Below are 5,586 nucleotides of genomic sequence, written 5' to 3'. Positions count from 1 at the left end.
CTTAATGTTTTCATTTGGACCTTCTGGGAAGTAGTTTTGCTAATGACATGATCTCTAGTACCAGTGAATGGAAGACAGTGTAAAGTGTTAGTTTATATCCTGATACCTCAGTGAGTAGTGAGAAGAATACAGTCAGTCTTCAGTGTTGGGAAATTCCCCTCCTATCCCACTTTCTTGAGAAAGCCCAGGGAGGGGAAGGAACAAGCCAATGGGAAGGTGATAGAAGATCACAGGTCCTTTGGAAGGGGATCCTGGAGATAGAGGTTAGGACACAAAATTGCTCACCTGGGCACACTAACCACAGGGTAGATGGCAAAGGAAGAAGCTGGCAATTCTCCAGTCTAACCCCTGGTTCCTCGGTGCTCCAGAGGAAGGTCGCTGCAAAGATCTCGTTCTGTTCCTGGATGGGGATATGGAATTGAAAAGGAGGGAGCTCTAATTCCTTCCATGCCCAAGATAACATGGGCTCAGAGGGAAAATGAGCTGAAAATTTTAAGGATATACCTACCTGAGCCCTTAGCAATGGAAGGTCTACACATCAGTGATTGTACACATTCTGCAGCAGTTCAAACCAGGCATAAAGAACATTATCTAAATAACCCCCCAAACATTTAAAATGTACTATCGAAGGAAACTTTGAAAGATCCATGATTTCATCTGTTTTGGGTATTCCCTCCAATGACAGGCTACAACCCTTCCAAGCCTCATCCTACACCTTTCTTATCCATATTTTCCCATGTTCCTTCAATATCCTCTTTTTTTAAATTTTTTTTATTTTTTAATCTTTTTTTTTTTATTAATTTGTTTCCTTTTAGTTTACAGGATTCAATTCCACAATTCCTTGAGTTTCACATTTTGTCCCCCTTCCTCCCCTCCCCCACATGGCGGCTTATAGTCAAGTATAGGATCTGTAAATACTTTCACATTATACATTAGTCAGGTTATAAGGACGGATTGTACCAGCTGGAATGAAAAATGGTAAAGAGGACATAAAACCAAATAAGAGAAGGAAAAAGATCAGGTATTTTACTTCCACCTGGATATAAACTTAGTTCTTTCTCTGGATGCACATATTTCTCTCCATCATGAGTCTTTTGGGATTGACTTATATCCCTGCATTGCTGAGAAGAGTCCAATCTATCAAAGTTGGTCATCACACATACATTGTGTCTGTAATTGTGTACAAATTTCTCCTGGTTCTACTCTTCTCACTCAGCATCAGTTCTTTTAAGCCTCTCCAGGTAAATATGAAGACCTTCTGCTCCTCGTTTCTTATAGCACAATAGTATTCCATAACATGTATATACCACAACTTGTTCAGCCATTCCCCAATTGATGGGCACCCCCTTAATTTCCAATTCTTTGCTACCACAAAGAGAGCTGCTATAAACATTTTTGTACATATGGGTCTTTCTCTCATTTCTATGATCTCTTTGGGATATAACCCTAGGAGTGGTATTGCTGGATCAAAGGGTATGAAAGTATTTATAGCCCTTTGGGCATAATTCCAGATTGCTCTCCAGAAAGGCTGAATCAGTTCACAACTCCACCAGCAATGCATTAGTGTTCCAATTTGCCTACATCCTCTCCAGCATTTGTCATTTTCCTGTTTTGTCATCTTAGCCAATCTGACTGGTGAGATGTGGTACCTCAGAGTTGTTTTGATTTGCATTTCTCTAGTCAATAGTGCATTAGAGCATTTCTTCATGTGCGTATAGATATCTTTAATTTCTTTCTCTGAAAACTGCCTGTTCATATCCTTTGACCATTTATCAATTGGGGAATGACTTGTATTCTTATAAATTTGACTCAATTCTCTGTATCTTTTAGAAATGAGTCCTTTGTCAGAGACATAGGCTGTAAAGATTCTTTCCCAATTTCCCACCTCCCTCTTAATCTTGGTTACATTGGCTTTGTTTGTACAGAAACTTTTCAATTTCATATAGTCAAAATTATCCTTCAATGTCCTCTTGATGTGAAGTAGCCACATACCATTTTAACTACAAGATCATAATGCTCCATGATTTTTCAGTCATATAGCATTACTGGCAGAATTTGGTGAGAAAAAGACGGGTTTTTTGTTTGTTTTTAGGGGTTCTTTTTTGTAGAGAGAACTTTCAGATTGTTAAAAACATTATATGGTTTCCCAAATGCTATCCATTCTTATTTCCTACCCGATTCCAGATTCAGCTCATTCATCTACTGTGATTGTTGAAAATACTAGATTGTTGAAAATTGCTAGATTGTCCATGCAGCTGAATGTCATAATCAACCGTATATATTTATCAACCACTTCATTTTCTCAGTGTGGATGGTTACACTCATCTTCTTATGATAGTATGCCTTTCATTTAAGAGACATTGTAGTTTTCCAAGGTTTGATGCAATTATGATTTCATCTGAAAGTAGGAGCATTTGGAGAACACCACCAAGAGGAAAGCCTTCTTTGAGCCTCACAGAGGACATTTTCTCTGATACCAGTGCCTACCTTTAATGAACATATCTGTCTCTTCACCTGTGGATTTCCTGGTAGTGACAGGCGGCTTGGAACATCGGAAAGAGGGCAGGATTTGGAGTCATTCTGTCAGTCACTCTGCCTCATTCTATCTGTGTGGTCTTGGGTCTGTCGCTCAATCTTCAGCTCTGAAACTATGATCCAATGATGCCAGTACTCCGTCCACGAAACAAAATGATCTCTGTAGTTATATTGGTCATGGGACAAATGTGTGATTTTAATGTGAATAAGACATACCTCTAAGGAGATCCTGCAATACTGAATGTTGTTCTTCTAGGTCAAAGATTTAAAAAAATTTACATAGAATATTATATTCCTGACAGTCCAGAAACTCATGTGAACATTCCAATGTAGCCTACTAAAGTAAGTCACCTTTGAGTAGGTCTGTCCATTCTCACGTGTTTGTCAAGGAAATCCTCAACTGGAGCATTCGTAAAGACTTTATGGAGATGAAAAAGTCTTATGATATAGTATTATTTTATTTTATTAGTCCTGCCAGGAGAAGCCAAGGGTATGTACTAGCTGTTGGGTATAAAGGGGGTACCCACTTCTGGATGGTTAAATTCTATGGTTCCTTCCAACACAGATTCTAGGCTTCCATTAGCTCAGGACAGCTAAATATTTGGGTTATTTAGCTAAATAATAGCTGAAATTTATATAAACACATTGTATTTTACAAGGTACCTTACCTATAGTATCTCATCTAATCATCAAATAACTGAGGCACCATAGGCATTACCCCACTCTACAGATAAGAAAATTGAGGCTCAGTAACTTGCCCATGGTCACATAACTAGTAAAGATTAGGGACAAGATTTTTACAAATTTTATTCTTATTGCAGATAGCATCTAGTGTACCCCCTTTGAGGCAGTGTGACATAAAGGAAAAGGCCCTGGATTTGGACCCAGCAGACCTAGGAAGCTGGATTAGAGCTTTGCCACTGCTGTGATCCAAGGAAGCTCATTTTGCCCCACCAGCCTCATTTTAAACAGTTGGATTTGAGCATCTCAAAAATTCTTTCCACCCCTAAATCCTATGAACAAAAGCTTACTGAGCACCTTTCTACAATATTCTAGTTACATCAGATGCATACAAAGGTACAGGTGTATTAGACAGTGCCTGCCTTTATAAATGTCACAATTCAAGTGAGTGGGATTGGGATCGGGACTGGACCTCTGATTTCATTAGTTTAGGGGACTTCCCAAGGAGGAAACCACCTTAGCTCCTGCAAGTTGGTACCTTTAGTGCAGCTGGGGCAGCAGAGCACTGAGCCTGGAGTCTGGAAGACCTGAATTTAAATATGATCTCAGATATTTACTAGCTGTGTAGCCAGGGGCAAGTCACTTAAGCTCTGTTTGCCTTAATTCACTGGAGAAGGAAATGGCAAACCACTCCAGAATCCTTGCAAAGAAACCCCTATGGACAGTATGGTTGGTTAACAGGGTCATGAAGATGACTGACCAACAACAACCTTTGCTGAAGGTCTTGAAATTCTAGGAAAGCAAAGGACTGAAGGAAGTTTGATGCATTAGACACTGAACCTGTAGTCTCAAGCAAATTTGCCACACTACCATACACTTTGCAGTCCAGTGACTCTGGCCTCCTGGCTGTTCCTTGAAACAAGACACTCCATCTACTTCCTTTTTTTCTCTGGCTGTTCCCCACACCTGGGATTTTCTCTTACTATTGCCCATGCCTGGAACATTCTCCCTCCTTATCTCTGCCTCCAGGATTCCCTGGCTTCCTACAGGTCCCACCTTCCACTCACTTAGTTAGCATAATTGACATCTGATTAATTGCCTAGACTCCTTTCCCAACCCCTCCTACTTCTAAGTTCTTCCCCCATGGATTATTTCTGACATAACCTTTATATAGCTTGTTTGTACATGGTTCTTTGCAGGGTGTCTTCCCTCATTAATTAAACTGTGAAGTCCTTGTGATAGCAGGAACTTTCTTTTGTCTTTTTTGTATCCCCATATGCCTGGAACATAACAGCCACTTAATAAGTATTTATGAATAGTTTGACTGGCTTGAGTTCAAACCCTACTTCAGAAATTTAGTAGCTTATGGAATCCTGAGCAAATGACTTAACCTTTCAACCTCAATTTTCTCATCTGTAAAATAGGGATAATAACATCTACCTCCTAAGGTCATTGTGAGGATCAAATAAGGTAACATATTAAAGAGTTTTGTAAACCTTAAACCACTATATAAAATATCATTTTTTGTTAGTAACATTGTATTATTCTTCATAGTAAAATTATTAGTAACAATGATGGGGGGATGGCAATAGGTTATACAGGAACTCTGATCAATATCACTGACCAGAATCCCTGCGATTCAGTCTGGAAAGAATTCAGCCCAAGCCAACTTGGAGTCAGGATTATAAAAGTTTATTGTACGCTTTACAGCGGGCAAGGGTCCTTAGGGAGTCTGCAAATTTAAAGATGACATAGGCATAGTTATGCTGTACAGCAGGCTAGAGTTCTTAGAGAACCTGCAAACTTAAAGATGACATAGGCATAGTTTTTAAGGAGTCTAGGCAATTAATCAGATAACAATTATGCTAACTAGGTGAGTAAGGGTGGGATTAGGGAGGAGTTAAGGAGTGGTCAGTGTTTAAAGGGACATGATACTTTTGATGTCAACTGAGCAGGTATATTGCCCATAATTCACTGGGGAATAGCCCAAGGGGGGCTACCTGGAGGTGTGGTTTTAGGCCTGAAATGTCACTAAATCAGCTAGTGATCAAGGGCTGACTGAGAAGTGCCTAGTCTGCCACCCATCAGTGTCATGTTTGACAAGATGGATGTTGGGAACCAAAGCTAACAGAGACTCAGTATGTGGATAACTGGCTAAGGAATTAACCTATAGATAGGGCATTAAATGATTCATGGTTCCAGCTGGCCCACTTTACTAAGGGGAGATAACATTTGCCTAAGATAAAATGTTTATAGATGGTTTAGTGAAGAATTCATAGGTGAAGCTTGTTATTGTTCCAAGCAGAAATAAATAGTTCATGAGTTGTTGCTGGGCAGAGTTAATGCTTTGAGGTTGGGGAGGAGGAAATG

The sequence above is a fragment of the Petaurus breviceps genome, unplaced genomic scaffold (assembly GCF_028583685.1).
Source record: "Petaurus breviceps papuanus isolate PSGF00001 unplaced genomic scaffold, PetGlider_PUasm1.0 188, whole genome shotgun sequence".
NCBI classification, from domain to species: domain Eukaryota; kingdom Metazoa; phylum Chordata; class Mammalia; order Diprotodontia; family Petauridae; genus Petaurus; species Petaurus breviceps.
The sequence above is the reverse complement of the archived record's forward strand: the minus strand, read 5'-3'. Positions refer to the sequence as shown.